Source organism: Emys orbicularis, chromosome 1, assembly GCF_028017835.1.
Source record: "Emys orbicularis isolate rEmyOrb1 chromosome 1, rEmyOrb1.hap1, whole genome shotgun sequence".
Taxonomy (NCBI): domain Eukaryota; kingdom Metazoa; phylum Chordata; order Testudines; family Emydidae; genus Emys; species Emys orbicularis.
The window spans coordinates 185,798,684-185,815,088 of NC_088683.1; positions in this window are offsets into that span (position 1 = coordinate 185,798,684).

Sequence of the window (16,405 nt, forward strand, 5' to 3'; positions counted from 1 at the left end):
ATTGTGCCATTTCTCATTAAATTAATTTAAGAACTTCTGCCGAAATACATTTTAATAAGTGTCCATCAAGTAAGAGATGTTTATTCAGCCATTTGAAAATTAATGATTTTGAGATGTAAACATATTTGCAATAAAATATGAAGTGGGTTAAAATGATTCTGAAAATTAGATGTACTATTTGCACAAATATGGGAGAGTGAGTAAGCCTGCTAGGTGAGCAAAGTATTATAAAACAAACTAAAGCCTATGGGCCCAGTTCTAATCTCACACCAATATAACTCCACTAACTTCAATAGAATTTCTCCTGATTTACACCAGTATAAGTATGAAGAGAATCTTCTATCTAAGCAAAGCATCACTTAGGGCCTGATCCAGAGTCTAATGAATTAAATGAAAGTCTTTCCATTGACTTCAATGGACTTTGGATCAGGCCCTTGGGTAATTTATAATACATCTATTTGTATTTTAATGGAGTGACAGGCCCCAAAATACACCATTCTCAAGCCCCTTATCTTCAGAACTCTATCATCTCACCCAATTGATTGAATCTTTCTTCATAACTTTCCCCATCAACTTGTGATAGACTCTCACCCTGAGCTATAACAGATCTAAACATAAATTAGGAATTTTCCCCCCTTCTGCTGCAGAATGGTACTCGTAGCCCTGAAAGCTATTTGCATTTATCCTGAAATAGCTTTTTTGATGCTCTTCCACTCACTGCAGAAGAATCCAATCGAAGTCTAGATTAACAAATAGTTGTAAAATAGAATAGTGATATTAATTGGCCATTCCTACCAACCAGCACCATTCCATCCCCCTTCCTGCTTCAAAGGAATATAAAGATACAAAAACCAACATGCATCTTTGCTGTCCAGGACTAATTTGCATTCCAATGCAATAATTTCATCTGATACCACAATGCAAGAGTAGCAGGATGTCACCAGACTACAGCGCTCAGTGATGCATGTGTCAGTTGAAACAGTCTCTATTTAGGATGTGAGTGACAACAAGCTTGTGAAGGAGGGGCTAGTTCACTAAAGTCTACAACTCTGACAAATGATTTATTGCAGCCCTTCTGTAGGGTTAGTATTATATTAATGCTAGCTCATGAGTAGGGAAAGATTTTGCATTTGCATCTTAATTTTAAACAATATAGTTTTTACCAAACAGAGGGAGTAGGGGGTAGAAATGAAATGAACAGAGTGCCAGAGACAAATGGCAGAGACCAAATCAAACAAATATTACAGCAATAGAAATGCTACAGAATTCAGTGAAATATAATGAGCTGGTCAGAAATTTTGTGGCAAAATTTTTGCCATCAAAATGCTGATTCATCAAAATCAAATGTTGTGTGGGAACGTGCTGACTTTGACACAATTCCAGTGGAAACAGGAAGGTTTCTGACTCCACAGCCTCTCACCTAGCAGAGCTTCATATTCCCAGATCCATGGCCGCTCACCTGGCCAGAAGCTATGAAGCCTAGGCCCCCAAACATCTTGCCTTCCAGGGATCCCCAGATCTTTGTGCTGTCCTCTTATTTTCAGCCCAGAGGTTTCCCTCATCCCCGTACCCTCTCATCATTAGCAATGGGATTCTCCCCCACCCACAGAAGCCGCACAAGTGGATAGGGAGTCCTGGGACAAGTGGTGGTAGCACCAGCATGTTCCCAGATTGGAATATTCCATTTTGCAGGAAATGTGGAGATTCAAGGTTTTACTCCAATTAGGAACAAAACAATTGAACACTGCGTGAGGGATATTTCCTGAATGGTGCTAGGTAGATATGCCTAAATGAAGATTTGGAAGGAGTGATCTGTAGCAGATAAAATAAAATACTAATTAAAAAACCCCCACAAACTCTTCCCCTAAGCTGAAATTGAACCATCCTGGAGGGTCTAAAGTGTTTAGTTATCTAATATTTGCGTACCTCTCCATTATCCAAAATTAACAAAATGCTGTTTGAAAAGCAATAATTGCATTTCTCATGTCCTGGTGAGAACCAGAAATCGCTCAAGAGAACCTGTTTAAGACCTTTTCCAGACCAGTTATAACCCAAAGTCATCCAGGTAAACAGCCAGACATTTGGATACTTATTCGAATCAAAGTTTGTGAGGTTTACTGGTATCCATCAGTAATGAAAGTGTGAATTTAACCTCTGCTGAAATTCTACTCACCCTTCAATCTACACATACAATGCATTAATCGCAAAAGTGTGTTACATGTGAACTATATCCCACATCATGCAGCCCTTCCTCAGTTAAATTCCTTTCAATAGTAAGAGACGAGGGGTAAAATTTTCAAAAGCATCTGTGATAGGGTGCTCTGGGCAGCTTAGTGGTTAGCACACCCAACTTCCAGCCTCTTGCCCATCAGGTCAGTAGCAGTGCCTGATCCTCAGTTGAGGAACTTCTGCTCTCCACCCGCACCTGGGCCTCACCCCTTAGGGGGTGAAATGGGAGGACCCAGGCCCTCCGATAGATCCAGCCCAGACCTCTGTGGGAAGCAACACCAGAAACTCCTTCAGCCTCTTCACCACCTTTTGGCTGGACTTCTGAGCTCCTTTTAACCTGCTCCTCCAATTGGAACAGACTCAGCAGATCATAGAATCATCGAATATCAGGGTTGGAAGGAACCTCAGGAGGTCATCTAGTCCACCCCCCTGCTCAAAGCAGGACCAGTCCCCAACTAAATCATCCCAGCCAGGGATTTGTCAAGCTTGACCTTAAAAACCTCTAAGGAAGGAGATTTCACCACCTCCCTAGGTAACCCATTCCAGTATTTCACCACCCTCCTAGTGAAAACGTTTTTCCTAATATCCAACCTAAACCTCCCCCACTGCAACTTAAGACCATTACTCCTTGTTCTGTCATCTGGTACCACTGAAAACAGTCTAGATCCATCCTCTTTGGAACCCCCTTTCAGGCAGTTGAAAGTAGCTATCAAATCCCCTCTCATTCTTCTCTTCTGCAGACTAAATAATCCCAGTTCCCTGCGCCTCTCCTCATAAATCATGTGCTCCAGCCCCCTAATCATTTTTGTTGCCCTCCGCTGGACTCTTTCCAATTTTTCCACATCCTTCTTGTAGTGTGGGGCCCCAAACTGGACACAGTACTCCAGATGAGGCCTCACCAATGCCGAATAGAGGGGAATGATCACGTCCCCCAATCTGTTGGCAATGCTCCTACTTATACAGCCCAAAATGCTGTTAGCCTTCTTGACAACAAGGGCACACTGTTGACTCATATCCAGCTTCTCGTCCACTGTAACCCCTAGGTCCTTTTCTGCAGAACTGCGGCCTAGCCACTCAGTCCCTACTCTGTAGCAGTGCATGGGATTCTTCCTTCCTAAGTGCAGGACTCTGCACTTATCCTTGTTGAACCTCATCAGATTTCTTTTGGCCCAATCCTCTAATTTGTCTAGGTCCCTCTGTATCCTATCCCTACCCTCCAGCGTATCTACCACTGCTCCCAGTTTAGTGTCATCTGCAAACTTGCTGAGGGTGCAATCCACGCCATCCTCCAGATCATTAATGAAGATATAGAACAAAACCAGGCCCAGGACCTACCCTTGGGGCACTCCTCTTGATACCGGCTGCCAACTAGACATGGAGCCATTGATCATTACCCGTTGAAGTCGATGAGATAGCCATTTTCTATCCACCTTATAGTCCATTCATCCAGCCCATACTTCTTTAACTTGCTGGCAAGAAAACTGTGGGAAACCGTATCAAAAGCTTTGCTAAAGTCACTTTCTGGATCTGGAGGTACAGGGCAGGGCAGGGCTTCCTGGGCCTAGTATTACCTTTTTAATTCCTTTGGGCTCATTATGAGGTTTGTATACCCCAACATAGATCTAAGTGACTTAGGAGCCTAAATTATATTTTTCAAAGCGACTTGAGGCCAGATTTTAAAATTATTTAGGCTCATGGAATTTAGATGCATAGTGGGATTTTCAAAACCACCTAAGAACCTATCTGAATCTTTAGGCACCTAAATACTTTTTAAAAATCTGGCCTTAAGTCATTTTGGAAAATAGAACTTGCAGGACATCAGAATTGAGACCTCTGAGAGCAGAGCTGACTTTAGAGCTGAAGATTTCAAGGCTGGAAGTTTAACAAATACCCAATGATGAACAAATGTGCTTACCATGCACAGCTATAGATTTCAGGGAGTATTCTTCTTGGACTTAAATTTCAGCTGTAAAGTTTGAAGAAAAATAAGAAAAGTTAGATATTATCCACTAGAGCGTATATGAACTTTTGCAGCAGAAAAAACCATTTATGCTTAGCCAAACTCATGTAATTTTTCTGAGCATCTAAAAAAAGGAGTCATTGTGGTTTTCCTAAAGTACCTAAGACTTAAATTTTCCTCGCTAACAATGCCTTCTTTTTACAAGGACTAAAACGTTATTTAAACAATTATATGCTATTAAGTAAAAGATGAATTAGGGAGAAAATTGCACCATTAGTAAAATTTAAGTTCTTAACTTTGTGTAATAAAAGATGGTAACCTTTCTGTAATGGCATTACAATTTACCATTTATTATAGAAGTCCAATTTAGGAGTGAAAATGGATTCTGGTTCTACTCTTTTATTACTTTGGCTGTTAAATTTCTATGCAAGTTTTAATTCTTACTACAATTCCAGCAAAATTAATGAAGAATATTTTATAGTCATTTAAAATCTTGGTCCTGGTATTGAACTATGTTACAAATGATCCTTTTGAATAAAAAGGTAAGGTAATACATTTATATATAGCGAATATACTGCAACTATAATATTTAAAAATATCTGCTATCATTGTCAGTACTTACACCTTCCAAAACATTAAACTGTTTCAGTGAAATATTGTAATGGGAGCTGGCAATACATGGGTCCATCGTCATGTATGTAAGAGTTCTATATAACTGGGTTGAGGGGGGTACACAATCTTTCAGGTGACCTATTACCTGCATAAGCAGTGAGAAACCATTTGTATTGAAAACATCAAAAAGCATGGGATTTTTATATTCCAGTCACAATGCAGGTCTAATCTGTAAAGTTGGTGGGCCATTGGCTTCAACATGAGGAGGATCAGGCCCTGCGTAAACTGATTAGCACAAATTAAATTTCATGCTAATCAGCTGGAGGTGGGGGAGCATGAAATTAAGGAGGCCTTAATATGCTCTTTTACAGAACGTTTTGCATGGTATTAGTTTGTACTTTTGATAAAGGCTTGTTCCTGTAGTCCTTAAACAACTCTTTAAAAAAATATATTATGGGAAAAGCCCTGCTGATTGTGAAATACATGGCAGTAACAGGGACTTGCAGTCTGGCTCCCTAAAAACGAAATATCCTACAAGAAAGTGATTTTCATGTTCTCAGGTATGCCAAAGCTCTGTTCAATACACTGAAGCAGAAGTGGACACATTCATTTTTTTAGTTCTCTTTTCACCCCTCTCAACCCCTTGGGCTGTCAGAGACTAGTTTGGCTCATAGACATAAATTAGAAGAGCTTTAGGGCTGCTCCAGTTTGTGCAGTAATAGATCCTAGAGGGCCATTCTACTGGCTTGGGATCACTGGAGAAGAGCATGCCTCAACCTCACTTCCTCCTTCCCCAAATGCAGATCCTATGCTGTAGGCAGTGGCACAGAACTGGCTTACAAGGAGAATTCCCAGATGACCAGTTAAGGTAGCTTTATTACTCTTTTGTGCGCCTCTGATAGTGCAAAGGGGCAAGAATATATGCCAAAATCTGGCCCAGTGTGTCTATTTTTCAATAAATTACCCATTGTACTTTGTGGGATAGAAAAGTGTATTTCAGGCACACACCATACAGAGGCACTTGATTCCAGCTTGTTCACAGTCCCAGGGACTTGTCCCATGAATTGGTTCAAACTCCTTTATTGTATCCATCACTGTACATCTGAATGGTGCATTTCCTATGAGCTGCTCATATATCCTTTACAACTATAATATTCCTTGTGCCATGAGCTGTGTTAGCCTTTATTAGTTTGCTTACATCCCGCATAGGATGGGAAACAATTAGAGGTGAGTAAACCATTGATTTTTTTTTAAAAATCCAAAATGAATAATTTTGAACTGAGAACTGATTTTTTCCCCTTTCCTTTCCAAAGCAGCTCTTCAAAACTAACTGCTTTATTTTTTAAATTAAACATTTAGTCTCAAAATTACATTTCAAAACAAAGCTTTGACTTTTTAAAAAAAAATCCTCATTTTTTATTCATTTGAAACTACGTTGAATTTGACCCAAATTTGCAATTAGTTTGGGTTGCCCCCAAACTGCATTTAAGCGCATTTACTATTTGAACAAAACATTTTACACCCAGCTTTTGACACAATAGCCTGAAACCCATCAACAGGGAATGATATGCAATACCTCTCATTGTCAGTCGTTTATAGGGTTACCAGACAGCAACTGTGGAAAAACGGGACGGGGGTGGGGGGTAATAGGCGCCTATATAAGAAAAAGTCCCAAAAAAATGGGACATCTGTCCCTTTAAAAATGGGACATCTGATAACCCTAGTCGTTTACCAAAAGCAGAAACCATGAAAACATTTACATGAAAGCACAGTTGTATCCAGGACATATCAGTGTGTTACAGTCCTGAAGTTAGAACAGGTTAAGACTATTATTTCAAATAAATTTGTGTGAGTGTGTGCGTGCAAATGTGATACCAACTCAAATTATTGACTTTTTAATGTTTTTATTACACCATAGTGAAGTCCCTACAGAACAAGACACAGTTGTTTATAATGCAGCTTTAGGAAGGATTCCTTAATAAAGGCAATCACACCCTTTCTTTACCTCGCTCTAAGCTCCAGTCCCCACCCTACTGTTTTGCTCTGGTGGTCCTGACACCTTGTGCTATCTTTAAAAGAAGTGGATTGATGTTTTCTTAATAAGAACATCACAAAAGTAGATTAGAGTTGGGCTAGGACCCCACTCCTGCTCAGCATTTTACAGAGTCTAACATATCTTGAGCCTCACCCTGTAGGCACTCATAGCGCTAAGTTCATTGCATGGTATATAATGTGCTTAATATACTTAGCATACAGAATCCAAAGTTTATATTAAACATATTGGATCAGATCCTTAGGTGATTTAAACTGGCATAGCTCTGTTGAAGTCAATGGAGTTACACTGATTTACTAGTTGCAAATCTAGCCCTCTAGGAAAACTAGTGTACAGCAAGTCTTGCCTTCTCCTAAATGCAAATGCAGATTTGTCAGCTTGCTGGCCATTTTCTACTGACTATGTTCTTCTCAACATGAGAGGAGAGTGACAGCAGCAGCTGGTGTTGCTGACTTCCTTCTCACTTCCTCTGTTCAATTCTATATAGATTCTTATACCATGCTCATCACCATCTTATTTGAGCAAGTCATTCTACTTAGGCCTCACAGGAAGAGACAGTGGTGATGGCACCACAAGTCCTTGTGGGTCTCTTTTTCACTGGGGCCAGAAGCTGCTAGCTTCCAAGGTACAGAGCTAGCATCTGTGGGCCCCCTGGGAAAAGAGAGAATGGGATGAATATAAATTTTAAAGGGACAGGCTTGATTAACACCGGAGGAAATTTTTAAATCTGAGTTTAGATGTGGCCAAAGGCACCCCAGGTAATTTCCTGGAATCCCTGAAGGCCGTGTGCTCTTGAACAGAAGTGGGAAGCAATGTAAAAAGGACACTGCATAAATTGATTAGAAACTTTATTTAAAAAATTGTGAAGTCCTTCTCAGACTCCCATTGTAATAAAACAGAAATTTTCTATTGTGTTCTGTGATCAATTGGCGCTTAATGCGCTTGCAAGAGCTCTGCTTTATTCTGAGTCCTGTCCACCTGGCTGTGCATAATAACAAGAGTTTCACAGCAACCCACCCAGACTCTCTGTATGGGAAGCTCAGTCCCTAAAGGTACAGCCCCTAATATCATATCTTCTTTCCTCCAAGCCAAAACTTAATAACAACAACACTCAAAACCCCCAACCTTGTTATAACACAACTACAAATACTTTTAACCAGCCTAATAACTAAACTTATTAACAATGTTCAATTAGTCTTTAAAGTGCTCTGCACTGTCATGGGGACCTGTGGGTCTCCCTGAGACATCAGCATGACTGCTGTCAGGCCGTAGCAAGTCTGCTGATTGTTCCATGTCCTGGGACTCTGTTGTCTTAGCCTACTGTGGTTGTTGCCTGTCTGAGACTCTTTCAGGCAAGATGGCCAACTCAATGCTCCTCATCTCCCTCCCTTCTGCGATTTTGAGATGACAGTATGCATGGGGTGACAACTTCATACAACTGTAGGGCTACCTTTTGTAATACCACTTCTGCTTGTGACTATTATTTCCCGTCATACCATACACAAACATAGTGTCATTTTCCTATAGTGGTGGCAGCTCTCATGACCCCACATCATATTGAGTTTTCTGTTTTGCCTTATTTGTCTCTCTAGAAGTCTAAGTCCCCAGTGACTCTGACATCAAATTCTAGTAGTGCAGGAGCGTTTATGACTGCTTCTACCTTACTGCGATCTACCTGCACATGTTGCTGTGCTAACTTCTCTCCCATCTTCTCTCCTTATTTCCTTTACACAGAATTTACATTTTTGTGTGGGTAGCTTTAGCTCAGCAGTTGTGGTTCTTTCCAAAACTTCTCAACGCCTCTAGTCATGTTCATGCTTTTCCCCAGCTCATAATGTCATCTGAGAGCCTTAGTACCATGTACTATCACAAAATTGTTGTGTTTTCTAGTGAAACACCACAGGTGCTGAACACAACACAGTGCAGTCTGTGGAAACACTATCTCCCAAAAGTGATATTGACTGTGAACAAATGTGCACTCTGTTTTTCTAAAGGCACCGGCCAGAACCCCCAAAAGTTCTCCCTAGTTAGGTAGTGAAAAATGTTTTCTCTTTAAATGTTTAATTATTTTGTGTCTTTACATAAGACCAATGAGTCATTGTAGAAAACCATTCTTGTTTTTTCTGCTTGTTCTATGATTCCCACAGCAATGGGCCTTTCCAGTCCTCTTTTAGCCTCTGTGTTATGGTGAGAGGAACTTTTTTAGGGGCACAGATCATGAAATGATTGGGCTCTTTCAGCTCTACTCTGTACTCTGAGAGTTTCCCTATCCCTTGGAAGATGTCCTCAAACTCTTCCTTAATTAATTTGATCCATTGATTCTCCAAAGTGTAGATCCTCTTGATGAGATCATGGGCTTGCCATGTTTTTAACCCAATAGTGGGTATTTTTCTCCCTGGTATTATTAAAAACTTTATCTTTTCAGATTTGTTATTTGCCTGCATATTTAGTTCACAAACTCTCTTCATGGGAATAAGCTCTCTGCTGTGAGCCCTGAGTTTTACCTGTTTACTGCTTGTGGCTTTTCTTTCAGAGCTAATATCACTGTTTCTGGCACCACATTTCTTGTGCACTGTATCCAACTTAAAATCAATTGATGTCCCATTTGATTGCAGGGGGATAATCCATTCATCTTGATCTGCAACACTGTCCATTGCTTCTTTGAAGAATTCCTGAGCTAGTGGTGCTTTGTCCAGGCTGTGTGAGTCATCAACTCACTCCAAATAATACTACACACTCAGAGTATGAATAAATAAATACCTTGTGGAGTCTGATTATTAACCTAATTATAATTCTAAAATGCTAGTACAACAAAACACAGCATAAGCCTTCTCCCCAGACAGCACTGCTAGTATGATTCCTTCCCTCAAAACTTGTCTGTTCCCAAATCCCATCTAACACACCTAGTTAGTTCTCTGCCTAAGGGCTAATCCTACCTCCCTTATACTGGAGAATAACCCATCTGCACCAGTGAGTTAGCAAAACAAAAACAAAAAAACACTAGTTTCCCTGCAGTATAAACCCTGCTAGCAGGCTGGGGTGTCTCAGGCAAACATTGCCAGCCTCTGATAGGAAGTTTTGCAGCTATTTGGTTTGCAAATATTATACCTGAAACATTAGGGATACATATTAGGTTGTTTTAAAAGTGCATATTTTAAAGAGGGGGAGGGTACCAAGTTATAAAAGCTATTAGTCGTTTTACTATCTGAACACATCTAATATTAATATATTTGGTAACTTTAAGCAGGAATAAATATCTGTGTGCTTTAGCTTGTCAGTTGTAGCTGAACAAAGAAGTCAAAAACATTCATAAGCCTTGTAACAGATGTGTGTCCTCACAAATGAAAGTGAAGCCATATTGTACAGATACTCTGGCATATGTGAAGATAATATGGCTTCCAATGATGTAAGAAATACCCATTATGTAGAGAAATTATAGATGGACAATTTTTTTAGCCATAAAATACAGTTTTAGTGTATATTGATAGTGGGGGACATTACAAAATGAGAGGTTTCAGAGAGATGCCAGCTACTTCACTCATTGCTAATACCATTCTGGATTAGGAGAACAAAATATAATGCAGTCACACTTCAGTGACCAGATGCTCTGTTGATACCAGACATCCCAGACCACCTGTTTTCACATCCTTTAGGCTGCCATTCAAAGTAGCCTTGTGCTGCAATTTGGCATCATGTTTGACTACTGTCTTGGCACTGCTCCAGAATGCATCACAATACACTTGTCTTTCATTGAAATCCACCACTACAATGTTTTATCTACGCCACCATTCTGACAAGCATTTTTGGAGGAAAAAAGCCGTGAGACAGTTTAACCTGAGTCTCACATAATCCAAACCCATTAGCACTTGAGATATGCTGTCTCCCAAATATTGTGTCTACGCTGACCCCCTAAAGCACCTGTAAAAACTCCAGAATTAGCCAGTGATTATTTCCCACAATATGTTTGTAAATTTCCGCTTCCTGGAATATAGCTGAACTCTCACTAAGCTTCCCCACACACTAAGGCACCAGGCTGATGACCATGATCTGTCCCAGGTGTCTGAGCACAGTACACACACCCTGAATGTCAAAGAACTGCTGACATCATTCAGTCTGAATCTCCATAAGAACAAAACCTCTAAATGTGCCTTAATTTTCTCGCATCAAAATATACACACACCACAGACCTGTGGCGCCCCTCCCATGTTCTGTCTTGTTTGTCTTCCCCATCCCAACCTTGGTTTCACAAAGTCCTTTCCCACCCCCCATCCCCCTTTTGACAAACTGACAGTCTCAGAGATTTAGTATGCAGCCCTGGACACAATCATCTATCTTTCCAGATATGCCTCCTAGTGCTGCTGAAGATGACCAGTGTCAACACATTTAAGGCTGCACCCTCCTAGGATCATTTCTATGTGTTATTCTGCTATTATCAATCTGCTAGTTCTCTTTGTGTTCAGGTGTTGGGCTCTAGTCAAGTCGCCATGTTCTACACAGCAGCTGTCAAAGGTGTGTGGCCACATTCCTGCAGGGAAGATCTCTCCTCAAAACTACTGCCTGTATTTTTTCTTCTGAGACCCCCCAACACATCCAATATGGCAGCTCTCCAAGGCCAGCAGAGGCAGAGGAGGAATTCTCCCTCTGATATTAGCAGAAGAGTGGGAGGTGTGCTTCCCAACTTTCTCTCTCACTTTGACTTCTGTGTGTAAGGGATTATTCATGTGCAGATGAGCTTGTAAGATTAAGTTCTTATTTTGTATTTCTAAAATAACGGTCCAGTATTTAAAACATTAGAATTTTATTGATTTTTATGTTTCTTTTAGTGATTTTTCCCCCCATATCCCTAATTTGCTATATTGGATTTTTCACATAGAGAGGAGTCACACAACATTCACCCTGCCCATGACAAAATTATTATAATATACTGGAGTTCTTTGGCTTGCCTTTGAAGTATCTGGTGATGGACACTCTCAGAAACAGGGAACTGGACTAGATGGACCTTGGTCGGATCTGCTACAGCATTCTTCCATTCTTAAGTACACTTTTAGAAAAGTTGTTCTTTACCTGCAGGGAATACACGTCAGTTTTCCTTAAGTTTCATAAAGACTGTTTGTACTATCTTGATTCCTGTATATTTTTATAAGGCCTGAGTGCTTAACATGCAGATCAGATCCTGAGGTCCTTGGTTTTAGTTCCAATTTATCAGAGAACATATTGAATAAACTCAATGAGAACCTCAGGATTTGGCCTTTGGCTTCAGTGCCAGTTCATGGCATTTGTCCATTATAAAAAAAAAGGAATTTTGTTGAATTGTATAATTACACTTCAATAATAATAGTCTTGTTCTCTTCCCTTCTTCCACCTCACCTCCAACTTCCATGATACTATTCAGAATACAATTTATAAGCAGTAAAGTAAATGTTATTGAAGTAAATTAAATCTATTGACAAATTCCAAATTTAGGACCATAAAAAAGGGAGAAGAAGGGGAAATCATGAGAGGGAGGTAATAAAATTGAGACCAGTGGTGGTCACAATCAAAACACCACTGGAATAAAAAAAGTTAAAGATTCTTAAAAGTTGATAGACAATGACTTATACAGCTTTCAAGAGGGAATAAGTCCCACACTTTGGGGACTGTCACAGCAAAGGCATGATCACCTGCTGACCTAAAATGCTATGGCTGCATCCCTATAATGCAGTTGAGAACAGTGGGCATATACTCATCAAAGTCAGGCTCAGACCAGCAAAGAAACATGCTGCCACATTCTGAACAAACTGCAAGCAATGGAAAAGCCCAGCTAACAAAGAATTACAATAATCCAAACATACATAAAAGGCATATACAAAGGCGAACATATGACTCAATTTTCCTCATCAACCCCTGGCATTCTAAAATTACTTTTACTTTTTTAAAAATCATGACAAAGAAAATAAAAACAAGGACCTAACACGATATGTAAACAAAGATCATGATGAATAATCAGCTAAACATGAGCTCACAGTGCAATGCTGTGACCAAAAGAACTAATGCAATCCTGAGATGCATAAACAGGGGGATCTAGAGTGGGAGTAAAGAGGTTATTTTTACCTCTGTATTTGGCATTGGAATGGCACAGTTTGACTGCTATATTTGGAGGAGCGTGGATCACTGGCTCTCTCTCTGGCCTGAAATGGTACCTGGGCTGCCAGTGCTGGGAGTGGGGGCGCGGGGGGTGGGCCAGCTTAACAGGGGAGCCCAACAGCTGCTGCACTGTGGAGGGGATGCTGCATTCTGAGCTCCCGCTTCCCCCCCCCATTCCCCTGTCCCCTTCTCTTCCCCATCCCCTCTCCCTTCCTCTCGTGACTGTCCCCTACCTCTATCACCCTACCCCACTCCCACATTCTCCAATCCCCTTCTCTTCCCCCTGCCCTACGCCATCCCCCTTCTTTCCCCACTGCCTCTTCCACCACCTCATCACTACTCTCGCATTTCCTCTGACCCACCCCATCTCCTTGCCCTTCCCTACCGCGGTCACTCACAGTTATATAGGAAACAGGATGCTGGCCATGCAGGGCGCCCAGAACACATAGAAGGGCAAGGTTACTGGCACTAGGACCCAGGAGGCAGCGTCCAGCTGCAGAGGCAGCGACCCAGAGTGGCTACGCTTCCTCCCCTGGCAGGAGAAGTGACTCCGTCCCACTCCCTCCACTCCTGGCCCTTGCCTGGCTTGCAGGGAGAGGGGCCAAGTGAGCTGGAAACATACTGGGAGGAGGCACAGCATGGGAATGACTAAGCTCCCCTCCCCCTGGCAGGCCAAGCAGAGCAAGCCCTAGGCAAGTCAGCACTTGCACAAATCTCGGGGGAGTGGCATATGACCCCATATGCCCCCTCCCATGCCTCATCTCTGTTTGGGGGGGAGGAGGGCAATGGCCTGTCTAGCCCCCCCCCCCTCCCCAAACTACACACATGACGATCACTGCTGGAATACTGCATCTAGTTCTGGTGCCAACAGGTCAAGAAGGATGTTGATAAATTGGAGAGCAGTCAGAGAAAAGCCACAGGAATGATTAAAGGATTAGAAAACCTGCTTTATAGTGATTAACGCAAGGAGCTCAATCTATGTAGCTTAACACAGAGTATGTTCAAGGATGACTTGATCACAGTGCGTAAGTACTTACATGGAGAACAAAAATTTGATAATGGGCTTTTCAATCTAGCAGACAAATGTATAACATATTCCAATGGCTAGAAGTTGAAGCTAGACAGATTAAGAACGGAAACAGGGTACACATTTTTAATAGTAGTGGTAACTAATCATTGCAACAATTTACCATGGGCTGTGGTGGATTATCCATCAATCAATGGCAATTTTAAAATCAAGATTGGATGTTTTTTCTAGAAGATATGCTGTAGTTCATACAGTAATTAATTCAGGGAAGTTCTATGGCCTATGCTATACCGGAGGTCAAACTAGATGACCACAGTGGTCCCTTCTGGCCTTAGAAATGATCAATTTCTGGAAGCCCCATGTTGATACAACAAGTTGTGAAGCAGGGACTCTGGGATTATGTGATACTGAACCCCTCAAGCCTTCTTCCCAAGTTCCCCTCCTTGGCCTCTCAACCAAGTCCGACCAATATAATTTTCTCTGTGTAAGGTATCAATTTTGAAATTAAATTCAATTAGTTTTACATTCACACAAATTGACAGTATGCTGCAGATTTTAGGATTGGCAGTGGGAGAAGATACTGGGGAGAAGCTGCAATCTTTGGAATCAGGGTAGAGGACAGTTGGGGCTTCTGGCATCTGATATGTTATGGGAGTAGACTGTGGTATCTGGGAGGCAAATGAGGTCTTTGGTACTATGGAAAGGCTGCATCTCCTCTTTAACACCCTCTTTTAGGCAGGGTCAGAGACAACTTTACACTTGGGAGGAGAGAGCTTTGAATTTCTCATTTTATGCCACAGCAACCCTCGGTAGAAATTTTCTGCCACACTACACTCTAACCCAATACTTGTCATTAATAAAAAGAGACCAGGAGCATATTAGTTATTTTATACTTCTGATAAACTGATCAGATGCAAAATGATTAATAACAACATTTAAATTGTAGTCGTACTTCAGACTTGTGCCCGTTCAAACACCAGGGCTATTGTTTCAGTCTGGCTGCAGACTGTCACAGACCTGATTGCATTATCCTCACTTCACATGTTGAAGGTTTTTATAATAATCACAAGGATTTTTTTAAAATTAGAGCTTCATTTCTTAAGCAAATTATTAAGACTTTAAATTTCTGCAGAAATCAGACATTTTTCATGAAAAATTGTATTTAATCAAAAACCCAGTTTTCCAGCATCCCTAATTATGGAGGCATTTTCTTGCTGTTGCATAATCACGTCTCACATGGGGTCCTGTGTGTACATTTCAAAACTATCTCCATACATCATGTCACATCTTGGTAAATGGGATTACTCTTAGTGCTCAGTTTCTCACTGAGCAAAGAATTGTCCCTGTACAGAGATCCCACACAAGGCGAATTCTGAGGGATCAAGTGGAAATGAAGTGGTGCACAGGGCATGTGCTGAATCTCTGCACAGGGGTGCATTTCACCTCCCGTAAGGTGCCAAGGTATAGGGACATCTGCAAATGTTAAATGATACCTAATATAAAGAAAATAAAAGAAACAATATAAAAGACATCTAGCCTTATGTATCCAAATATATCAGAAACTGTATTTCCCTATCATAATATTAATAAAGTGTACAATATAACAAAATGGTTATAACCAATATTAAAACGTATAAGTAAGCAATATAAAAATATAGATTAAACCATTGCTTTTTAAGCGGTCAGCGACAGTTTGCAAAAGCCACTAATAGGATAAGTTTTTCATATCCAGCTATGTAAGACAGTTATTAATAGTAGTATACAACTGATTCTCATATACCCCATAAGTTCTCTCTTCTCTACTAGAAACTCTTTCAAATCTGCTCACAGAGGGGCATACAGTATGTGATCTTAATAATACTATGGATGGTCATGCAGGGTTTTCAGCTACCGAAATACTGAGTCTATTCTTAACAAATAGCCAGTAACTGTCTTTCTGCATGTAACACTGATTACTACTTTTAAGGAATATTTGCTTTATTGTAGTCAACATTATAGAATTTTTTTTAAAAGGAGTAGCTTTAATAAAGTGAATTTATTTTAGTAGGTTGAAGGTGCTGGATCAAAAGCACTGGAGAGTGAAATCGTCCATTACTTCAGAGGATCCAAACAGCATGAGAAATAGAAGAATAAACTTCCTGACACTACAGCAGTTTTTTGCTTCTAGGAGAGAGAAGCAGTTCAATCTCCATGCCCTTTTAGTCTACAGTCTGCCTGCAGAGTCTGCCAATTACTACAATTAATGTCAGATAGAAGCTTTGTGTCTGGCACTAACTGCACTTTTGTTGACAGTCTCTCTAGTTAGTGTATGGATGGACTGAATAAGCAATGAGCTTCAGGTCTTGCTTACCTGGGAAAGTTACACTAGTTTAATTTAAGGTATTATTTTAAACTGATTTAA